This window comes from Lepisma saccharinum, chromosome 5 (assembly GCF_977018435.1).
Source record: "Lepisma saccharinum chromosome 5, izLepSacc3.1, whole genome shotgun sequence".
NCBI classification, from domain to species: domain Eukaryota; kingdom Metazoa; phylum Arthropoda; class Insecta; order Zygentoma; family Lepismatidae; genus Lepisma; species Lepisma saccharinum.
In genome coordinates this window covers 2,939,318-2,965,014 of record NC_139233.1, presented here as the reverse complement: position 1 = coordinate 2,965,014, position 25,697 = coordinate 2,939,318, and the positions used below count along the sequence as shown (strand labels likewise).

Below are 25,697 nucleotides of genomic sequence, written 5' to 3'. Positions count from 1 at the left end.
ACTTGCTTGGTAATACTTACGCATCTCACTCTACCGAACATACACCGTCATTTCCATTGTCAAACGTTCACGATGTGGATTGTAAGAACTTCCGAAGGGACAATGCGATATCAACTTCTTTGTCTGGAAAGAAGGATGCTCGAAAAGCAAAAGAATCCCGAAGCAATCGGTTCGGTCCGCAACTCACACGACGCCCCCTACACAACGAGAAGGCCGTCAAAAGAAGACTCCATCATTTTCACATTAAATTCACAAAACCAGCAAGTGCAAATCACGACTAATAATCACCATGAATAAGAATATTGCACGGGAAGGCTTTAGTGAAAAAGTGGCCAGAGGAATGTTGCCGAAGATTGACTGTATAGAAGTGTTTGATTAAAAGGATCAGCCGCGAACACTTCTCCGTGGTCGTGTCTTCAGAGGGGAAGAAGACAGCACCTACATTCCCATCATCAGTATTCCATGGAGTAGATAGTCATTAGGCTTATTTTCCCCTTCTCCCACTTTCGTCCCTTCCTCCATAGCTATTATGCCCCGAAGGCGGAATGCGCATTTCCGAGCATCTTTTGTTCACACCCGAGTATCTGAGCTGACCGTTACATCACCCCCCCCCCCTTGTATCAAGCAGGATGGCCAGTGCTCGTAAAGTATCAAAAAAATACAGTTTCCGATTTATAGCGAACATGGGAGGTACTTCCCTAGCCATTTTCGATCCCCTTCTAGCACCTGTAAAACTTGTAGCACTCACTGACCACCGGTGAAGTGAGGTGAGCGAGAGTGGAAAAGACAGACCAGGAGTCACGTTTCTTCATCCCGAGAGCAAATTACAATCATCATGATTCTGCAACAAAAAATGGGGGAGAGGGGATGTTGTAATGAAATCCGTCCATGTTTCGCTTGGAGAAGAGTACATGTTTCATTTGAATATCTTTCGCAATGAATGCTTGTAATTGCTGCTGTTTATGATAGCCTCGACTCATGATTACTAATGTCATCTAGCGAATGTGCCACGGCCACGACATAATAAGAATGTAAGTGTAAAAGAGGGGGAAGGAGGTGGGGAATAACTAATGATCCGACTACAACACCCTGCAGGCTTCGATATTTTCACTAATGTTATAAATTATAGTGCACTTAATTGTGAGCATAACATTTCTCGCGTACACAATTTTAATGCAACAAATTCACATAATCTTTCTCTGTAATTTGAAACGGTAAGAGTTATTTTGTTCGTATGAAATAGTAAATCGATAGCTAAGAAACACCTAGAGTCGCCAGATTTAGCGACTTCTCGCCAAAGTTGGCAACTCTGTCTCTCTGTGTGTGTGAGAGAGAGAGAGAGAGAGAGAGAGAGAGAGAGAGAGAGAGAGAGAGAGAGAGAGAGAGAGAGAGAGAGAGAGAGAGAGAGAGAGAGAGAGGGGGTGAGAGAGGGGGTGAGAGAGGGGGCAGGCGGTGGGAACCAACAAAAACCTAGAAGTCCGTCTTATGGAGGAATGTTTCGTTGTCCTACCGCTGAAGACGCAGTTGGTTTTGTTTATTCTGTGCAGATCAACGAAAAAAGAAGAAAAAGAGACAAAGTTTACAAGAAGAAATGGGAAATGTAAAGAAACTGTCTACTTTCAAATTTTATCAAACTTTTATCTTACGTTTAGTTCTTCTTTTAACCCTTGCACATACAAACCTGGTGTAAAAAAGGATTTCCGGAAGAAATACGATGACGTTATCGTAATATCAGAGGTTAAAATCAAATACAAACCAAAACGTTGGGAATACAGTCGTGTTCAGTCTCGGTCAGTTTGTAATCTGCTTTAATTGTTGATATTTTCACTGCTTTTCTTATCTTATTACGCTTCGAAAACATGTCATGTACTGAAGCAAGTCGTCGACTGGACTACACAATGAACCTAATTAATATCCTTTCAAGATATCACTGTTGCCAGATACGTTTTATGTACGTATAATGCACCGAATGTTGATACAGAATAATTGTAACACACCTAAGTTCCTACGATGTATACGATTTTATGGCAATAAAAAACAAAAGAATATTACTTTGTGCGAGATTATTTCATCGTATTTCATCAACTCCATAACAAGGCTACATTTCTCCTGACTTAGTGCTACAGTACTTCTTTTTTATAAATCAGATTTTCAAACGGTAACAACTAGCCCTATGTTAGTAGATTATGTTTAAGTTGTATTTCATATCCTATTATGCACGTTATCTTTATTTCTTCTTATTGAAGGTGAAAACTTGTTCCCAAGTTTACTAAATGACATATCAATATTACTACTTTTATAATTATTGCAACTAGTTACTGCTGTTGTTTATTAATTCGTTTTGTTTAGTAGTACTAAATTCATTGACCCTGTACACGTCACAAGCTAAAAAAAGGCACTAAAGCTACCAGAATAAGAAACTCTTCAAACTTTTTGTCCCGCTGATCGTATTAGTTTCATTCTCAGCGTGTTTTTGAAGTGTTCTTGTAAAATTTTCATGGAACGAGGAGACATCTTCGAACACATTTCACAAAGGCAAGAGAGGCTATGAGACAAAGTGAAAATGACGAAGCTCAAAGCGAAAACAGCAGGCCAAAAAAAAAAAGAGCAGAAAAAAAGGAAGATGGACAAGAGAATAGATGAGATGCGGGCACAGTGAGTCAGCTGTTTCCCGAAATGAAGTGCGCAGGCAGAACCACCTGTCGGTTATTTGACGAAGCTGCAGAGGTTTCAGTTTCATCGTTGCCACCTTTCGCTAAATCTAGCGGATTTTGTAGTACCGATTGGCAACGAAATTCACGAAATAGCTCCGAGCGATTTTTCTGGGTATTTTATGTGTAATTTGATAACTAATCTGGAGAATTTGGCCTAATAATCTTCCAGACTTTTATTACCATATTCATAGGCAACTCTTTTCGATGTACTAGAAACTAGGCATGGGAATAAGGTCTATTTTTCATTTCAAGAAAATAACTCTTACGTCTTACTCACTTACAAAGGAAACTGCAGACCATCTTACACAATAAGTGTCTTTAAGTGTAAATGCATTTTCGTTTCGAAATCAGAAAGTTTAAATTATGTATATATGTATTAACTGCACACAGAAAATTTGTCTTATTTCAAATGTAAGTAAGTAACGATTTTTATAAATACAACATTTTAATATATTGTTAGAAATAAACAGAATGGAAGATATTCTTCATATCTTTTGTAACGAGTTGAAAGGAAAGGGTAGGATTTATTAGCTTTAAAATTTAGGGAAGAAATCCCCAGAAAATTAAGAATGATTACATTACAGTTTTATCTTCAAGTCAAATAGGGTTTTCATGAATATTTGATTTAGCAACTTTGAGTTTCAATTGTTGGCAACACTGGCTCGTTGTTGGAGTAGATGGACGAAGTTGATGCATCCTCCATGCAGGCGAATCACGACTGGTCCTTTCTACCGAGAACAATCCGCCGTGATTGAAAACATGATTTCCCAGGTCGACTTATTGGGCAGGATAAAAGAATTCCCCAGCGCTGCTAAAAGATTCCTTTGACGCTCAGAGTTAGTTAGTTAATGGATCCGTGAGACGCACTTTCAAGTTTCATAAGCTCTGCGGGAAGCGATCGCCTTTCTGCACCCGGATCGACGATGATAAATGTTTCTTGCTTTAATTTCACATTCCAATAATTACGACAGTATTATGGTATTGAAAAGGTTCATCTCAATTCTTCATTAACTAGCAAGTTGCTTCAATGTGAGAAAAATGACTCATAGTCAAACCATTATAAAAAGTCCATTTTTAAAAGTGTTGCCAGGTTAATGGACACGAGTGTAATCGGGTATGTATTTTACAAGTAAGTTTATTATTATTATTACAACTGCGAGTGGGAGAAATAAATATCATCGGGCAAATTGTACATCGCTAGAGGAGCACCCAGGGTTTTGTAAGAGCCTATATTTGACGTTCATTATTTTTTTGGGAATGTCCCCTACCCCTTTGGGCACGCCCCTGACCTTGCTATTTTCCTGCGTCCTACATGTTTTTGAGAAATGGAAATTTAATGATCCGACGCAGAGATTTTCAGTCCGCTGCTGTGTTGGCTTTTCATTTCAATTTTTATAAACTTCACATTGCACAATAACAAAGCGAATGAGCGTAGTGATGGACAATTTGCCTAATACCTTTGCCGCCGTCTGTACAGTGCGGTGCAGAAATTGAAATTTTAATTATTATTTTTAGTCAATTTATGCACAGATAGCTTGTCTGGAGTAAACTTACAGTTTAGAGTGTAATTGGAACCTCTATATGATTCCACTGGGTATCGAACCCGGGCCCCTTTGTTTACAAGCCGACGACGTTACCACTAAGCCATCGGGGAGGCCCTATAAATCGAAATGGAGTTGTCATCTTATTTCCTTTACTGAATCTTGAGTGTATAATGCAAAGCAAATTCACATAGGGAAAGATAATTTGTCTGGTATTGTCTCTGCATACGACTGTACAGTGTGGTGCATACGTTTTACCAATCAAATTGTCCATCACTATGTTTATTCTTTGTTTTACGCAATCAAGAACTGAAACAAAATGCCAAAGAAGCTGATTTGATTGAGTTGGTGTTTTAAGTCCACTTTATGCACAGTAAAGTTAATTGAGACTGGACCTACAGTTTAAAGTGAGATCCGAACCACTATGTGCCTCCACCGGGTATCGAACCCGGGACCCCTTGATTACAAAAGAAGCTGAAATGTAAAAATTTAATGAAAATAGCCGTGGTCAATTTGTTCAGTAATACTTGTGCATCCTACTGTACATCTACGGTGGAGCCAATCTTGTCCTGCTCCTGTTGCATCGTTACAGTGGGTCAAGACGACCTCGGCAATGGGGCATGTGATGACAAGCCTCATCTAAAACGCATCGATAATTTCACTCCCCATCCGCAAGGGGGGAGAAAAAAGAAACAAAACAATCTTCAAGACAGATACAGTGACAAGCTTTAACCGCATGCTCGTTCGTCTGGACATAATAGGGTGCGACAACTGTACCTGCACATCTCATCAAGCCAGCTCGTTCATCCATTAACGGTCGTCTCACCAATCAAGACGAAGGTTCGATTACGCATCAATAAGCAGTCAGCGCCAGATCACTTAAGATAGGACACATTCACTGCCTCCCCCTCCCGCCATATTCTTGGACTTACAAGTTATCTTTCACTTCCCCTCTCCACGTCGCAAGGGTGACCATGCAACTCTTCAACTGCAGGCACCAAAGGTTATTCTGTTCTTTCGACCTTCAACTGAAAATCTGCAGTGCAGCAGGTATGAATTATTTATGTCAGCATTTAGCTTAAGTAGAAGGTTGGGCAATGATTCTGTGCTACCGCTGCAACATCCTCAGTATGCTATTTACGTTTATTGCTAAACTCTTCACAAAAATGCACAACATACTTGCTTAATCGTCCTATGAACAACTGAAGATCACATTGACAAAAATGTCTATATAATGCAATATAAAATTACTATGATCGGTAGCAAACAAAATTTGTTCTGATCAGTTAATCAAATTTCACACCGACATTCAGAGGCATTGTGAACTTGGAAACCGATCGCGACAGCGACGATAGGTGGCGTCTGTATCGCGCTACGGCGGCAGAGATCTCAGGGTCGAATCCTCTTGTTAGTAGTTGCTATTCCAAGAATTCCTTATTCATCTCCATCGTCGCGATTATCCTAGAACGGTGGAAAAAGGGACGCACATTTAAACGAAATAGAATTAAGGCTGCCGAGAAATGTACAAATGCTTAAATATACTATGTACACTCCTCGACAATAAAAATGGGACACTTTTCTAGTTGATCCTGAAACACTCGCTTCTCTGCAATGGGTTATGTGTGTCGCCAAAATTACGGCGGTGGTAGAAGTTGCCATTGAAAATTTGCTATCAAGGTCCACTTAGTCTTTAATTCTTATTAGTGAAAGAAAACTTTTCTAAACAATACTGCAAAACTTTAAAATGACTGCATAGCAATTACGTTGTATAAATTACACAGTACTACTAAATTCGTTGACTGTACTTTGAACCAAATATACAGGCAAGTAATCTTGTTTGATTGATTGATTTGGATCATTTTACTTCGCATTTCTGCCACTTTTGGCTAATCGCGACGATAATGATGACTGATTGATTCATTGTGTTGTAAGTGCACTTTCTGCCCAGTAAGGCTAATCGGGACTGGACCTGCAGTTTAAAGTGGGATCCGAACAATTATGTGCCTCCACTTAGTATCGAACCCGGGACCCCTTGATTACACGGCGACGACGTTACCACTACGCCATCGGGGAGGCCTAACGACGATAATGATGATATGATGAAGGTTGAAGGGACACTTTGCAAAGAACACCCATGCCCTAGCCGAGATTCGAACCCTTAAAATCATCTGTTGAACCAAGATTCCTGTAGATGCAACGACCTCTGTAGAAATCCCATTACCTGGAGAACAGCTCCGATACAAAACCTAATAGCCTAACGTTTCATACACTATGTAGGTTAACCTCTGGAGAAAAAACTTACTACAATGGGAGGTGTACTTCAGCGTGGGAAAAAAGTCAAAAGTGGCACCGGAAGTGAAAACAACACCAGTTATTTTTCCCTTCTCATCATTTCTTTATACACTTTCTCGTCTTCATTAGCAACGACAAGCATTCATAATTGCTTCAAAATATGATGCCAACCTTACGATGGACCTATGGAGTTCAGTTTTGCTGTTATTAGCTTTCAGTGAATTTCCTAGGCTCGTCAACCAGCACGCGAAGTCACTGTTGCTACGGCACGCAGTCGATGGTTCTCTCAGGCTGCGTTAAAAAATTCCGTTACTTGCTTTGCCTTGCGATGTTTAAAAAAAGAGGTCTCGGCTGCATTCTTTGCATTTCTTTCATCCTGAAACACCTCTTAGCCCCTTTTTTTTTTTTTGTTGGTGTTCCGTTGCTTACACTCTCGTTCGTGGCAAAACGATTTTTACCTATGGTGGAGTGGAGTTGGGTCACCGAGGGATTAGCTTTCCCACTCGTATCAAAATTCTTGTACGTGACTCGTGCTTAGACTCTAGCATGAATTAATACAGATGGGAAACTCGGGGCTACCAACCGTATACAAATTCTAAGAAAGTTCCAAAAGATGGCAGATCAGTCGGTTTAATGAATCAAAATAATTACTTTATATGAAAATGATAAGATGTCAACACCAGTGGGACTTCGAACCATTCTGTTGATGGCACTAGTAGTCAATGTCTCATACGCGCAGTTTTTAGATAGGAAGTGTGCGGTCCTGGTTTACTGAAGAGTTTATACCAATATCAGTTTGCTTCCTCTAGTTTAGGGTGTGACGTCACCAATTTTCCAACGTGACGCGTGTTGTGTTTCCCGAAATTGTATTCAACTGGGTTCTTAGACACATACATGGGGAGTGAGGTTAACGTTTATAAGAGCTGAAAACGAGAATCCGCTCATATAGATAATATCAGGGACGATATTGTCAGGTCTTCGACCCACAAATCAATATCAAAATCAAATTCCGATAACTAGTAATATACAGATATTCTCAGACTGTATTCCAAATGCACCAACTAATAATAAATTTTGGGGGGCAAAGGTTGGCAATAAATAATTTTATATACCGTATTTTACCGCATCAACGTCCTACAATTTATGTCATTCTTTTTCCAAGAAAGTGGGGTGCTACCGTTATGCGAAGTTATTTTATGTATAAAAGTGTGCAGGTATTAATGGTACTTAAAAAAAATATATTTATTACTATAGGTAAACTGTCTTTGGTGCAGGATTAGGATGCACGGAATACTCGTGAATATACAGTACGTTAAAATTGAATAGTCCAAATCAATGCAGTTTTTTCGGAACAGTTTATGGCTCATTTCTTTGGACTGAAATAAAAGTTGAGGCACTACTTGTTATTTATTTGTGCATTTATAGTCGAAATATTACACTTGAGAAATTTTACTGAAGTGTTGCGAAGTACGGACTTGCAAAATTTAGTCTTTCGTGTCCGAAGATTCCTCACTGGTTATCACTGCTTTCGTTAGCCGATACGACGATTGCGCGATGATAGGTTATGAACCGATTTTTGGACTGAAAAACAGAGTGCGACGATTATGTGGTGAAATACGTTATATGTCTGTCTGTCCCTCTACGTGAATTGGGGGGCGCAGAAAGTGGCGCCTATTCTGTATTCACACAGGGCCTCTTACTCAGTTCTGTGGCCTCCCGACGGCGCAGTGGTAGCGCCGTCGCCTTGTAATCATGGGGTCCCGGGTTCGATACCCGGTGGAGGGACGTAGTGGTTCGGATCCCACTTTAAACTGTAGGTCCAGTCCCGATTAACCTTACTGTGCATAAAGTGGACATAAAACACCAAATCAACCAATCCAATCATTCAGTTATGCAAAGTAACGGGGCACATTCGATCCAATGCCTTAGATACGACAATCGAGACTAAACTAATCTCAAGTGGGACCCTCTAAATGGCTAGAAATTGTCAAGATCGTCACTGATTACAATGACCAGAAAAATATGGGGAAACAACCGCGTATTCATCCATACTTGCAAGTCCCACCTTGGACCTCCGACTCGGCGTTGACCCGAAATCCGTCGGCATTTCGATGTGTGGGTAAGGGATGAGAACTCTTAGGACGAGACAAGAAAGGATAAAATAAAACAATTAAAAAAGATAAACTATGCGAGGGGAGTCGTTATTGTGCGAGGGCGCGAATTAACTGCCTCCCAACCGCACGCTTCCAATTACTGTTCTACCTGAGCAGACACAAAGGACTTGAGGGAGGGGGCAAATTGCTAGGGGGGGTTAATTTGGGAAGATTACGCAGGCGTCCAAAATTAATAGCTTACAACTCTCCATCCCTCCCTTAAACGGCCTTCAAAAGCTTTCACACACACACTTTTTCTTTTCGCCTCGGCAGTTGGGCTCGAATTCTATAGGTTGAAGGGTCGAATCCTCGACCTTCCATCCGAATAAGCGTTGTCGTATTTCTTTGTGCCTCAGTAGTCTCGTGTTAATACCTAAATGAGGATTATAAAGTATGATATGCTACAATAAAGACTTTCTTTCTTTTGCGCGCATAGAGATTTGTCACAGACGACTATAGACACATTAGCTAATGTGTGAGTTCACCCGTGATGCTGCTCATCTACGTATCTTGTGCATAAGTGAGAGGTCCGTCTAGATGATCGTATTACACATCAGTCGATTCTGTAAAATGAACAGATCGCATCATCGCATTAATGTCAAAAGGACGAATGCGCAAACTTTGACTTTTTAACCTAAGTGCAGTTTCTGACTACTTTTTGTCGAAAGATTCCTATGCTAACTTACATAACCTAATCAACAAAGTAGGTACACATTTTACCTATGGCATTTGTTCAAGTGTCAAAACTTGTTTCTTCCCAGAGCATTGAATATTAAAATGTTTTTATCTCAAAATATTTCAAGCTTCTATGGTATTACCTACATTGCTTTAACTACAGTATTTAACCTTTACACATAAAATCACAGGAAAAATTTCCAGTAACTTAGAAGAACAATACGCTCGCCATCATATTGAGATCAAGAAGCTGGAAGAACAGATTTTGCCGATGTTATGAAAAATCACAGACAACTCCCAGTTTTTTACGATAAAATAGTGGTTTTTATTTAATTCTGTGTTACAATACTTTTCTGCTAAAAGTCTTGTAGAGTACGTTGAAAATATGATACCGGCAAATTGTCCCTCATTGTACTCACATGTTTTTCCCCAGTTAATTCGAGGTTCAGAAATTGAAACAAAAGAATGTCGAAGCACATCAGCACCAGAAGAAATGAAAGAGTAGCGATGAACAATCTTCGCAGTACATTGTGCCCTTGCACATAAAAGTTCGAGCATTCGATTTCCAACAGGAGTGTTATTATCGCACATAAAATTCCCACCAGTTTCCATGCGTGAAGTAAAAAACTTATAATAAATGCTAGTTCGTGCACACTGGACACTGCATCAAAACAACACCTGGTGGAAACATAGTGATAAATGTGGAAACGGCACCATTCCCTTGCAGACCTGGCAACTCTGAGGCAGTCTCACGCCCCCGCAGCACGACATCAAGGAAAATCGGTAGTCGACGAACCGTGGGAACCATAGTCAGTACAGTAATGGCGAAAATCCCATCAGAATTATAGAGATAAAAGAGGTAGGGGCATGATGGAATTCCATCTTAACCTTACAGCATCAAGTGATGTGATGACACAGCAGGGCAACGAACAAAAAATATTTTTATTCTTTTCTTCTCTCTGGAAGGAGCTGGTGGGAGGTGCAATCGTGGTGACGCCATTCCTGACAAGCTTAATCATGAAAAACTATGTATATATATTTTTTTCCCAACATTTCGATTCCACAGATGCATGCTGAGACCTGACGAGTTAACGGGTCTGCTTTTAACGCATGCAAAGTTCAAAAGTTGAAAGTTCTTTCGTGAACCACAGGAAATAGTGTTATAAAAGTTCATATGGGGATAAAGTGCTACACAGTGGCGTGCCTAACATGATGTGGATTACGGCTCGCTTAGATCTAGATGTCTTGAAGAAAGAACGTCGTGTCTTGGGACTACACGCATTTTCAAACACAGATGCACACACATTACAAGATGACTACAGTATTATGCACAAGCAATGCCAAAAAATACACACGCTCAGTAAGGGTGGATAACGATCTTATACGATATATCTTGTATATAGACACACACAGTCTTGTATTGTATAGTTAGTATAATATAGTACAAACCAGAGGGGGCGTAGTGGTGATGTCGTCACCTTGTAATCAACGGATCCCGGGTTCGATACCCGGTGGAGGAACATAGTGGTTCGGATCCCATTTTAAACTGTAGGTCCCGTGCCCCTGTGCACAAAGTGGACTTAAATCCAAACTAAGTACAAGCCAGGAACCTATCCACATATTCTCTTAAACATGGTTAGGGCGAATGTTCAACGCTTTAATCAGATTTTTTTTTTATTCCGTAAAACTGTTTTACCCAGCGTCTGAAGTGGAAAATGTCAGCTGGAAACAGGTTTGGTCGAGCCTTGGGGTTAGCTGGGAGGATGCTCTTATGGTCTAACAATGAGACAATTAGAGGGATGTTTTACGAAAATTCTGCTAGCGGGAGGGGGGGGGGGGTACCACCCTTCTCATTTCGAGCACTGTACCATATTATGATGACAGCTGCTTCACCTGGATGATTCCAATTTCGTCACCCACTCTTACCTTGCTCTGTACGTCGTGGACTGTACTACAGGCGCACGTTCAAAACATGTTTGTCGTCAGAGATCTTATCATTGGGAATATTTACTACAGGCCTACACTCACAACTAGTTTCCCTTCCATTCCCAAACAAGACGTGAAATTGACGTTGATCGCTCTCGGTTCCATAACCCACGTGATCCGAAAATGGACATGAAACACGTGGAGGAACATCCATTCCATTCCATTCCGCCCACCCGGAAGTTGGCATCACGTGACGACACACGGAACATCCTCTGTATTGGCCCTTACGCTTTCATTCACGACAGATGCTCGCTCGCACTTCCGTTTGGGAATTAAAAGGTTACTTGCAATGTGAGAAACTGGGGCGTATGGGATATCTTCGTCATCTTTTCCCAAGCAGGGTTTGCAGTCTTTATTTTTAGCGGTACCAGAACAATATGCCTAATACAGACTTGCAGCTGTTCAACCCATCCTAAAAATACCACTCCGATCTGCATATAAATCTAGTCGTTCTTAAATACACATTTCATTAACAATTTGTTCAGATTATGTATGTAGAAATAATGCGTGGGCTCAACTTCTTACAGCTCAAAATGGTACGGTTTTAATGGTTACAATCTAACTGTTACTATTTATTATTAATAAACAATTTTAAATTGTAACCAATAACACTATCTCGCTAAACAATTTTGATATAAATATTAGCTTGCTACAGGCCTACATTAATTATATTTACGATACCAATATTGTTTTTATATTTAACTATGTCAGAGTTAAGTTTCTATTTTTAAAAATACTTTTGTATACGTGTGTGTGTTATGATAAAACTTTAAACATTTTTTCACCCATTGTAGTGTTTTGACCAATTTTGAGGATTGTTGTTTTTTGATGACACAATTAATGCAAAATGTTTGCTAAACCAATCGGGTGGGTTGGGACCCGTTAAACCGGTCCCCTTATATACGGCCCTGATTCAGATTATGTATGTAGGTTTTTCTTCTTTCGTAGATAATTGTATGTGTGCTGCATTCTCATTTACACGTACTCATGGAGATATTTTCATTTTTCCTCCGATTATCACTATGTGGGGTGGGTCCTCCGATAGTGTGGTGGCTAACGCTGTCGCATTGTAATCTAGAAATCTCAGGTTCGAAGCCGGCTGGTCTGGATCCCAATTTCAAACTGTGGTTATAGCCCTAATTAGTCTATCCGAACATAGATAATGCAGTTGCCAAAGCCATTCTTCATTCATTCCATATCCTTGTAATCGGTGGAAAGCATAATATTCGTTACTTTGAAAAGCAAGTTTTCGCGTCAAACAGTCTAATTGGAACATTATCGAGGCCTGCCGACAATCTGTTCGCACTGGGAACACTGCCCACCCTGCAGTTGAGCGGATGCAAGGGATGCTGAAGGGTGGGTGGAACATGCCGGAAGTGCAAGCGCTCACCGGAAGTGGGACCGTAAGCGAGCCCATTCGTCCTCGCAATTGGCCGTGGCCTTTGATCCCGCAGAGAAATCGCGTTCCTTCTGTCATCTCAGAAGGAACGGGCCATTCTGTTTCCTTCCACGCAAGGTCGCCCGGCGCCAAGCAGCCAGGCAGATACATTGTTCGATTTTGAGCCATTTTTCCTCGGTCTCTTTTCTAGAGCAGGTCTGCTATAAATAAATCTGACTGCTATGTAATGTACGTTGCCCATATTTGAAAATAACTACGTACTATTGAACTTGATATTAACATTAATATTTATATTGATTAATGCTATACTTAATAATAAAACAACAATAATAATAATAATAATAATGACAAGAGACGCACTATGCAAAGGCGATTGTTAAATTCGTATTTTTGTTAGTTTTTCTTATTTCACATTGCTTTTGTGCCTATTTAGGCATATTACACGTTGTGAATGAAAGATGATTAGGTAAAACTGATGCACGCGATGAATGTAACCCCTTCAAATCCCCTGAGTCCGCCACTGTACCCACGTGTATGTATGAATTACAAAGACTAGACTACATTTACGCCCATACCTGACCAATTGATCGTTACGATGACTTTTATCACAGTCTCAATGAAGCGAAGGCAGATAATCCACGCATTATTATTATTATAAGTATTATTTCAAATTCGATATAAACACCATAACACATTAGAAATAACACATTATTATCTAAATTTTCTTCTTCTGGATACTACCAATCGACATCGGATATTCTGGGACTCTTATAGCATGGTGAAACTATTACAAGAGCGCTCTTCAGACACTTAACACGTTGGGAGATCCCTTCCGCCTCTCTACTTTTATATCCTATATCGTTGGTCGATTAAACTATTACCATGCAAATTGTCCAGTAATATTTTTCATTCATTTTTTCGCCTACACCTTACGTTTCTTTAAGGAATGAAATTCTACTGATGTTCATAATAAATATAACTTCCATTACGTTTCGTTCGAATTCTCGAACCTCAGACTGACCAAAAAAAAAGTGCACCATTTACCTAGTAGTATTTATCAGCCCCTCTTTGCATGTGGTTTACACAGAGCAATACCGATTAACTTTATATCCACGCTTTCCCGCCCGAATAGTCAAGTGGCTGATACAAGATCTTGCCACCGAAGTTTTGGGGTCTGGCCTGGACAGTCTTTCCATCAACTTCAGCTAAACATTCATCCCCATCGTCGTGATTAATCAAAAGTGGCAGAAAAACGTGAAATAAGAATAATTCGAAATTGTATTCACGTTTTGTAAAATCCATATATTCACCCTTACAAAGAGTAATCGGACTAATTTTATAAAAGGATCAGAAAATCAGTTGAATTGCCTGCTGTATAAAGAAGGTATACAGAAGGGAGTTGGTTTTTCCACAGAAAACTAGTAGTTGGTACAGTGGGATCCATGAGTATTACCGTGCAAATTGACCACGACTATTATCATTAATATTTCTCATAAATTGTGTGTGTTTTTAAGCGATTATTTTTATATGTATGCTTGTGCAGAAGTAGTCAACATCTTGCTTTGAGTTTTCTTTTAATTCTTGAATATCTTATTGGGTGAAATAAAGTGCATGAAGATGGTGATGGACAATTTGCACGGTAATACTCATGGATCCCACTGTACATCCAACGACGAAAGTAACAGTAGGTGGATTGTCCACCATTTTCATTTCACTATTTTCCACAATGTAACGACGATGAATTGAAAAAAAATGTCAATAAACAGGGAAGATATCTGCTTAGCATCAACAGAATTCAATTCCTTAAAACACAGGACGTAGAATAAAAAAGAATGAAAATAGTGATGGACAATTTGCCGTTGGCTGTACCAATCAATACGCATTTCAGCAGCCAGTATTGTTCATAGGTAGGAAACAGTTGCCTGAACCGGCTAGATTTCTCAAAGCCCCCATCCCAACCCCAAGTGCGCGATACGCTTGCAGGAATATCTGGGGTAACTCAAGCTGCCTTCTACGATTTCTCAAGTAGATTTGGGGGGGGGGGTACACTTTAGGCCGTCTATCTTTAATGCACTTATCGACTTCGTGTGGAATGTGGCTTTAGCCTCAGCTGACCTATGAAGAAACGGGAGATAAAAAGTTGGATGGGGGAGGGGGGGAGTTAACTCCCCAATCAAGGTGAACCATGGGTAAACCACTCCAAGTCACCTGACTCGAGGTGCACTTCAAAGCGCAGGTGTCTTATGTTGTCATAAAGAGAGAGAGAAGGGGAGGAGAAGATCCAAAGATCTTTTCGGACTGTACGTAGAAAGTCTTACGGCTATCGCTGTATCAGTGTGGTCACCTTGGCTTTCCTGCAACTAAATCTGGTCCTTTTGCAGACTTCCACCGGTTTAGAATAATGCCTTTTGAAACAGCATTCAGCGGAAATGATCCCGAGAAGTATAGTGATCATTTTATAATAACATCTGGACCTTAGCTGATTGGCTGGAAAATAAAATACAGCTTCAAATTATTTACATTTTGTTTAGTTTTCCTTCCATGCTGCACTGAAATAATTATAAATACGCATTTTATCGTATTGTCGCTTCTTTTCTGTTGCAAATATACGTAGCAATAATCAAAACGCATAGAATGCAGGGCAAATTGTTAAAGCTTCCCACTTTTATGTCCGCAACAGTGACTTTTAGCTCCTTTTTCATGTTAATTTCTACTCCGAGGTGTTGGCAACATTGCTCCACGTTCGTTTGCCGAGTCAGTTAGAGCACAACTGTTATACGGCACATCGTGTTGGCTGAGAAGAATTTCCATACGGTCTTTCACCTTCGGTAACATAGGTGTTGTGCTAAACTGTGTTAATTCATCCGATGATTATTAGAAACAATATTTTCGAGAAATAGCCTTGTTTATCTGCTTTGGCTTAATGGCAGACAACTGTATTAGAACACATCGTAAACCGACCGTGAAATGCGATTGCGTTAACCACAGTAATTAGAGCTTTCAGTTCTAGACATCGTACGATGAGGTGCATAAATATTTCCAGACAAATTATCCATCTTCATTTTGCCTGATTTTTATCTTACATCGTATGTGTTTTTGAGGGGTGCAAAGTTTGTCAACTGCTTCGTTGGAGATTAAGTCCAATTCTTTAACAGTGAAACAATATGTTGCGTAAAACAATTTGTCTTATTTCACGTCATTCTCCTGCCACTTTTGGATACTTGTATCTTATGAATGGACAACCACAAAGAAACACCCGAACCCAGGTCAGGTTTCGAACCATGAACATTCGATAGCGAGATTGTAGGTGGACGCGCTCTGTCAATCTCACTCAACTTTTGCCGGGACAAGGCAGACTCGTGAACGATTGGGAAGCTCGTCTCGTTCTCGGTCTCGTATCGATATCTAAACACGAGTCTTGTTTTCATCTCGATCTCTAACAAATATAAGAATAATTGTATTAAAATACTTATTAAAAACAATCAAAACCATAAGATTTACACATAAAACAACACTCGTAATTCTGACATAAATGATCATTCCCTTGGTGTTGGTGACTATGGATTAGCTATGGTATCGAGACAAGACGAGACTTGCCCTCTCGGTATGATCAAGTTGTATATGCATGTCTATTCTCGATTGTCTCGATTTATACACATCCGTATCGTTCTCTTGTCGATATATATATATATATATATATATATATATATATATATATATATATATATATATATATATAGGGGTGTAAGTGGTGACGCTTCCTTAAGCAAACACATGCCAACCTCCCTTCCACGTATAGACCCTGGACTGCATATTGCAGACTAGCGAGGTTCTGGCGTCTGGGCTCTCAGCCAGTATAATCCTCCGTGAAGATCGTGTTGTGTCGTCCCTATATGTTTGTGATTGTCCCTTCATCCATTTCACCTTATAACCGTTCATTCTCATGTTCGCGATTAGCCAAGAGCGGCCGGAAAGCGAATCGAAATATTTATAAAGAGCATACACATCATGTTACCGCACAGACTTTCACAGTACATGTAACCTAAGTCATTAAGGCATTAATACAGTTTCCTATCTATTTTATGCCCGTTTCGACGCTACGAATCCCCCCCACCCAAATTACATTTTATCCTGAACATGTGCAACCGTGCAGCACAGGCTCATAATTAACTTAAACAAAATATGCGAATTATCTATGAATATTCCGCTTGGTAAATACAAAAAAGTCGCATACTTTAGGTAAATGTTTCAGAAATCATACCAAAGTGTATGTACACCCGTAATTCGAACAGTGGCGTTCTGGGGAAAGGATTGCTATCCGTTTGGCTCAGAAAGTTGGGTAGGTGGGAAATGAAAAACGCTGGCAAGATTTTCAAAAGCACAAGTTGGATCGTGAAACAAAAGACGAAACGACCATGTTTTCCAGCGCTGAGAATTCTACTTACTCGCCCGAGACCTTCGACGCACAACCATCTTCCCAGAACTTGTCGGTCACCTTCCTCACGCGTGTATGACATTCCATAAGAACTGTTTTCCTTTCGAAATTTATGCCTCGACACTAAGGGTACGTTCTTTGGTTTGTCAATATTAACTCAGGATCTAAAGGTCACCCGTCACCCGCATTTGTACCTCAGACGTGTTGCTAGGTAACTCGGTTGATCTTCAAAGAGAGGACGAGATGCCCTTTCGAGATGGGATGAAGAAAAATCATCACCGGTGAGGTCAATATCTGAACTAAGTCCACTGGTGGAGGGAGGAATGAAAAAGACTAACAAGCAATTGTGAACAAACAATATTGCATCTCCCAAACTGCCCCACAATCGCTTTTTTTAAGTAGCTTTGCATCATAACAGTGAGTTTACTAAGCCAAACACTACAAAACTGATGAAAGTGGATGCACAAATCCAATAAGTGGGGGTAGACATAGGTAACAGAACTATCGTTAATATTAAGAAGAAATGTAGCACACAGTAAAGTGTCATACAGTTCTGATTCAAATGAAGCAACGTTCACTTGTTTTCAAAGATAAAAGCATCGATTAATTCAAAGCTTTTGGTTGTATCAAAGTCCCTGTCATTTGGGACGCTCCACCAGATGGCACGGGAATGGCTTAAACGAATCCTAATTATTTAGTAAATCAACGTTCAGTAAACTAGGTTGTTCTGTATCGAATTAGATATTTATTATGTTCTTTTCTTAAACACTAAATAGTGATAATTTACTACTGAACTTAAATGTGATTGACTGAAGGATTTCCACGAGAAAACTTTCTAACTGAGCGATTGAACAATTAGGTAGGTGGCGCTAGTCAACGTCTCGCACACAAAAATATTACGAGTAGGAAGATAGGAAGTTTGGGATGTAGTTTATTCTTGACTGAACGATACACACAGGCAGCCACATCTTCCTATGAATCAAAACATGCTCGATAACGGGTATCAGTCAGTCATCTTTGGGAATAGATTATTTTGCCATGGGCACAATCTTGCACGAACGTTACATGTTCATTGGAGTGCATAAACCTTACCAGGCATGTTGACTGTCCCTATTGTTATTTGCCTACTGTGTTTAACGCTGATGGAAATTTACTGACGCTGTTGCAGGTCAGTTTGGCCAACTGCTTTGTTGGCGATTTATTTACGTTCTTCAACTTGCATTGCATCAACTAAAGTGTATATGGTTTATTGATTGATTTGGTTAACTATACTTCGCTGTTCTGCCATTTTTGGGTAACCGCGAAGATGAGGATGATATGATGAAATTGTCGAAGGAACACTCACAAAGAACACACATTCCCAGATCGAGATTCGAACCCGTAGCGCGCTGTGCTAACCACTCCGCCATGGACTCTATAGGAGAGGACCATACTAGCGAACGAAGTAACTGAAGCCTATATTCACACCCCTCCCTCCAGGTTGCAGTGGCTCACCGAATCCTCTAGGAACTGCTGTGAAAGAGTAAGTGGAATGCATTCTTGCTCCCAAACCTGATGGCGGTGTAACACTTTTGCTTTTAAAGCAAAGGGAACTTCTTCGTGCCTTACCAGAACATGAACAGTTTCGGGGCACATCCTTCCGCACGCAACAACTCTTCCCCAAATTCGAATGCAGTATTTCCAACCGACATTTTCTTTAGGAATTGGCTCGAAGCATCTCCACGAGCTTCCTTTATCCACTTGAAACAAACAGTTCAAAATAGAAGACATAATATTTACAAATACTCGACATACATTCATACAAAGCTTGCGGGTATAAAGTGGAATGATAAATATTGCCAGGCAAATTCCTCCGTTGGGTGCCATTTCAGCAACTTTTGCAAGGTTCAGGATCCGAAGCAAAAATCACCGCTATGGTGGTGTACCGATGCCGACCAGGCCACAACCATATCTTCACAACTGCCCGAGAATCTCGACGAAGTCTTGCACATAACAATGAGTACAAATCATATATTAATATTCCAAAAGTTAAATGCCACGATCAAGCTACATTTTTACGGAAAGGTTTGTGTATTAACTTTTCAAATCTTGTTTTATTCTCTCATTTGTTACTAAATCTGGCTTGGCACTAGCTACTTGTAAGAGTCAATTTTTAAATATTTTTTCTCAACTTAAAGCAATGTGCTGAATAATATCAGTGTAATTTGAAACTGCTGGAGACACCTTTTCACTAATTTATATCATTAATTTAAGGAATGTTGAGGTGTATGAAGAAGCACCCTGTAATACGTAAAAGGACGGTAAGATTAGGCCTACAATTTGTTTGAAACAATTCTGCAGAGGATCCCACTGTAAACATTTTCCGATTTAAGTATTTCATATAAGTCGGCAAAGAAAGTTAATATTTATGATTTGTCTAATACGTATTGTAATTTTGAAATTTCGAACGTATCTGAACTTCTTTCGATATATAATTGATATAAATACAGAATATGCAAATTTACAGAACGCTAATTTATTCATAAACGTTAGACTGTACGGGAAAATTTACACTCCGAGGATTCGTAAACCGCTAAACCTTTCTGAAGAGGGCGTGGCACAAGTTTTATATGTAGTATACGTGTATCTGCAGGAAATAACATCTTTATAGTTGACTGTGTAAACATCGATACATGATGTTCCTTGACGTATACTTTTCAAAGGAGGTAGATTGAACGCACTGCTAATGTGCTTCCAAAACTAAACAGTTAATTAAAGTCGTCCTGTTCCAGCAGACGGTCATGGTTCATTGATACGTACAAGTGACGTCTCGTCAACTTTCACCGTGTAACTGAATGAACGTAACAGTATATCCCGAAGGTCGGTGTAAATTTAGGCACTGGAAAAAACAAGTTGGTTGACCCAGCTTGGTACGTTACACCCTACATTATCGAGACAACGAGCACCTGCCACAATACTTGAATATTAGCTCAAGCACTGCACACACACACACACGGTCGGGAATATATCTAAGAGAACAAGGGAGAAGGGGAGGGACTAAACGTATAAATAAAACAGCTAAGTCGTGTTGATTCAACGTAGAGAAACTAAGCCGAACAAGATGGAGGCCTCGTTTCTTCTCTCCCGTCATTCTTTTTTCATTTTACCTACTCAACGAACCGCATTATAAATGCAAGTGTTGAGTAAATATTTAGAGAAATTCCCTCTCGACCGTCCCACGTATAGCGACTTCCACAACCCAAGTTTTTCTCCGTAGGTGGCTCAACCACCTTCCTTTCGGATCCCCCCCCTTCTTTTTCCTCTTTCAGTGCACACGTGATACACCTACTTCGAGAATGTTGGAAATGCTCTCCGTATGAATGGAGGTGATTGTCAGATTCTTTTTGGGGCGTGTGGCATTGTTTGTCGTAATGGTTCTTCAGTATTGATTCCTGCATTTTGTCTCTCGATGTGCGTAACGACGTGACGCAACTTCACAGTTCCGCACTCGTCCACCGTTACTTCCTTTCGACCCTAGAAACTGTAAGAATCATTGCAGGCTAATGATGCAATCAATTTGTAAATACTTAAGATCATGTTTAACCTCAACAGCCTGCCACGGTTATCAAACGACACGATAGTATCATTCGCTATACCAAACCAAAAATCCCTGTCTTACCCTGACTGTCAAGTCTTGAACTTTGGATGCTCATTAAATGAACGACGTTTATTCCACATCTTTGAAAACAAATTAAAAAGTACACAAATTATATGCAATCAAGAAGCTTGGAGGAAAGTATAAGATGTGTATTTACAGTCACTTTTCCTGGCGAACAAGAAAACTAATGAAATTTCCCAGATTTTGAATGCTTTTTTACAAATGTCCTGACTTGTCCAGGAATTACGGGTCAGTGGGACCCTGGAGTACGTGACAGCTCTCGGTACTATACAAACAAAAATTACGAATTAAACTTGATAGTATTCAAAACGAAGCAAAAAATCTCACAAAAAAACAGTACGTGAAGTCATTCAGTTTTACTGAATATGTTACATCAAAATGACTCAAAATAATTCATGTTGCAATATTCAACAAATATTTTTTTCACGATTTATAACACAGATGAAAGGATTTGGTTTATTTTACTTCGCTTTTCTGCTACTTTTGGTTAATCGCGAAGATGAGAACGAGTGATGAAAATGATGAAGACACGCTCGCAAAGAACGCCAAAACCCAGGCTGGGATTCGACCCCGGGACGCGCGGAGCGCTGTACTGATCACTCCGCCACGGATGTCGGCTACGTTTTGCAACAATATCCCGTGTTTCTGTACAAACTACTTTGTAGGTTACGAAGTTAAAAATTAGTTTATCCATAAACTTCCATCTCGTGAGGGTTATAAATTAGGCTTTTTATTTGTTTTTGTTTATTTTGTACTAAAGTTGGCTCGAGTAGTATATCCTATGGATGATTGATTTGGTTTATTTTAGTTCGCTTTTGTGCCACTTCTCGCTAATTGCGAAGATGGGAATGAGTGATGATATGATGAAATTGATGAATGAACGAACGCTCACAAACATCCACGCCCAGACCGGGATTCGAACCCGGGACCCCTGACGTCGTAGCGTGGTGGGCTAACCACTCCCCCTCACACACAGAGGCCGCCTCCTATGGCTGAAAATCCTTCTGGCTGTCCTGAACGAGTTTTTTTCTAATTGTGAATTTTAATGTCCTTTGTAAACAGAGCAATCAGTTGATGTCAACAAATTATCGAAGGAAAATCACTAAATGAGTCGGAACGAGCTGAAGAAGCAACGTCTCTCGAGTGATTTACGAAACAACGTTTTCTCACGAATATGTTTTCCAGAAAACGTGGAGAGACGGGCAGACGAGGGAAGTGACTGGGGGGGGGGGGGTCAACACGTGAGGAGGCATGTTACACGTCAAACGGCACAAACTAAAGTTTCCTGAGGTCAGTAGCTTCAGAAGCCGGTCAGGGACAGGTTGGTGCACGGCGAGTAATAACCGACTCGCATGAACGCAAGAAGAAAAGGTCCAAAAGAGATGGGGTTAGAGCCTGTGGAATGTGGGAGGAGGCAAAAAGAAAGAAAGAAAAAAAAGCATTTGCACGCAACACCGTGGTACATCGTGAATCACCTCCATCACTGTTTTTCCCTTCGTAGAATACACACTTTCAATTTTACAGGTAATTTTTCATCCTCAAACCTTCCACGTTTAGTTATGGGATCTTCGATCATTCGGATGACAATTCAGCCATAAATCTTACAACACTAGGATATGGCTTTAAAAACTGACAGTAACCTACAATCAAATCCAATTAGAAGATTCTGGTATAAGTTGTTTATACGCAGGGACCATATTATTCAGTTTTCTGTGATTTTTATCACAACTGGAGAGACGGTAAATGCTTTGACAGTGTTATCTGACAACTAAAAGCAGCATTTATCCGACTGGACCTGGTCACACTGCACTGAAGATAACAAAATGTGAAATTTAATAGAGGAGCATTCAATAAAACCGGTTAGTTGTCGCATATGGTGTCAAACGGCAAAATTCTTTCAACAGTTTTATGCAATGATATTTCAACGTATTCCTTAAGTTGAATTATCCTCAGAAAGCCTGACAATAGACATCTACAATTGTCGTAATGTGCACATTTGTGAAGGCCAACAATCTACGTCACATGAAATTCACGAACATAAAGTGCTAATGAGTCCCGCCTGTATGTATTGCACCTTGGGTGGTATTGGAGGTTTTGATACTTTAAAGCTGATATAAAATTATAATATATTTCTGTTACTGAATGAGTTAATGTAGTTATATAAAATTGTATTTAAGAGCGTTTTTAAATATGTGTGTGTAAAATTTATATTAAAAAATGTATCTTATGTAGCCTACTTATAATGTATGCTGGGCATCAACAGTCACCTCTAAAGCTCTAAGTCCAATAAAAAATTGCTGAGTTGTTGTTGTTGATACTTTAAAAGTGGAATGTACAAAGTTATTTGTATTGTCTAAGTTTGTTTCAATTCTACTTTAAGCACACATGAGCTGAACGAAACTGTGCTTGCAATTCTAGGCAGTTCGGAAAAAAGCACTAAAGTCAAAAATGCAATATTACAGCGGACAGTTTATTATTATTATTTTAATAGGAAACATTACAGGCATGAAATATATGTTCGATCATCACTGTTTAGAATCATTACACATTCCCAATATAAAATTATACTGAAAATATTTTATTTAATTGATTCAGTGTGACAGATGAAAACAATAGAAAATTGGTCTCTGACTTACCATATTTGCCGGCGTATAAGACGCACTATTTTCCTTCAAAAATACTCAGTTTTACCGGCACCTTTAATTCTGATTTAGAAGAGTTTTGAAGTGACTTCAGGAGATGAATGTGTAGGATTTGAGGAAGATTAAAATGTGTTCTTTCCTAGTTAGATTAGGTAAGTTATTTCTTGAAAATAGACTTACTTCGCATTACTTTGTATTTGAAAATATTGTACATTAATTATAAATTGAACACGATCTTGATTACAATATTGCATTGATTACATTTTTGCAAGTGGCAACATGCTTTCAAGAACTAGATTCATGACGTGAGGTAAGTAATGTCTATAAAAAAATCTTTGCTTCTGACAATGTGTCAAACAATGGAGTCCGTGAGAATACAACAAACCCGAACTAAAAGTTACCCATTTTGTCGTTTCCTCAAGGATTTGGTAGACGAAGATTGGAAGAAGTGCAATTTTCTCTCGCGGATGGCGATGAATGGGAAATTCTGGTGTCCGGAAAAAAAGGTTTCCAACAGAATCCTCTTTCGTCCGGTGACCAAGCACTGGAAAATTGATCGTGCAACGACCGACCTTACGCACAAAAAACTTTCATCCTTCACAAGCACCCAAACTTTTTTACTCTTCCTCCCTCTTCCCTTAGATACTTCTGAATGGGTTTGCTACGATAAAGAAGGCTCTCGCAAGTCGTCGTCGTCTATGGTGGTTTGCAGCAGAAAAAGAGGCATTCTGGGAATGAAAACTTCGGGCTTACATACTGTGATTTTTTTTTAATTGCATCAATATTATCAATCAAAAGTTGTGATCTCCATATCGTTCAAATATTTCCCAAATCAACAATCGATATGTTTAACATATATCAAAATTAAATAGAGCTATTAATTTTATGAACCGAAAGAAATATAAAATAATTCTAGAAAATCTGTCCGTACTTGGAAGATCCGACAAATTAGCATCTGATAGCTATTTCTTTCACATCACATAATTATAATATTTAGGTACTGGGATATTTATTATCTGGATCGATCTGTCCGTCAACGGGAGTAAAAAAAAATGACAATCGGCAGTGTGCGGACCTATATCCGTGACATGACAAATAAAAATTTGTAGGGGAAATGCCACTAAAATCTTTAAGAACAGTTCTTGATCTGGCTACTGCAAATTCTACACAGATAAAATTGTGTGTAATGCAATCGGAATCATTTTTAATTATAAGTATCCTTATTAGGATTTTATTTAAAAATTTAGAATCAATAAACAATTGAGGTATGCCAATATCATGGACCATACTGAGGTTGAATGAGGGGAAAAAAAGCTTTGTTTACGCACGTGTTCTACAAATCCAATAAAAAAAATACTACACACACTATTCATGAGTATCAGCATGGATTTTGTGATATTTTTATTCAGTTTCATGGTAAGAAATATAGCAATAAATAAGAGTTAAAGTGAAATTTGAAAATATACGCAACGAGAAATAAAATTTCTCAAAAGTGCTTTCGCTGGGAAGCTCAGGTTGAGAGGTTTTGTAAATCATATTTTGTTTCTTTTACACATGAAAACGTTTACACGTACTGAAACAAAAAAAAATACTCTAGTAGAAAACAAAAAGCATTACAGAAATTACAGGACCTTACCTTCGAGACCTGAAAAAAATGCACATTAAAAATTCTCCAAAAAATTATTTAAATACTGTCAACATTCATAAATTAACATTTTGGAAAGCAAGAAAAATAACTGGTTGCGGAAATCATGAGCAAAAAACTTAACGCAGCCAATAACATCATCAACATAACATCATTAACAAATATTGAATGCACTAACATAGCTAGCAGACTTCGAAGTTCGTTCTTACCTGTGTTATACCAATGCCTGTCATTGAATGTAATCATTGCAATAAATGCAATAAAATCACAGGGAAGTTTTTCTGGGGGGGGGGGGGGTAAACAAACAACAAGGTAAAATAGGATTCCCAAGTGTACCCAACATGCTGCTGAATGCTGTTGAAACATAGCTGAAAAAATTTTCAGAGGTCGAGTTTTCTAATGGCATTAGTCCTTTCCTTCACGGAATTTAAATTCAAATAGAAAATCAACTTTAAAACGCGCTGTCAAAAAATTACTGATAAATGTGAAAACGTCTTGATGATATTTTGTTAAAATGAACATGAGTGTTTTGTTTAAAGAAAGTGTTGAGGGGAAAA

General features: G+C 39.2%; 1 protein-coding gene across 6 annotated transcripts in view; it reads right to left on the bottom strand.

The window, feature by feature from the left end:
- The window catches only part of Egfr (epidermal growth factor receptor), a 330,748-nt gene that overhangs the window by 42,609 nt on the left and 262,442 nt on the right, over positions 1-25,697 (bottom strand). The window lies entirely within an intron of this gene.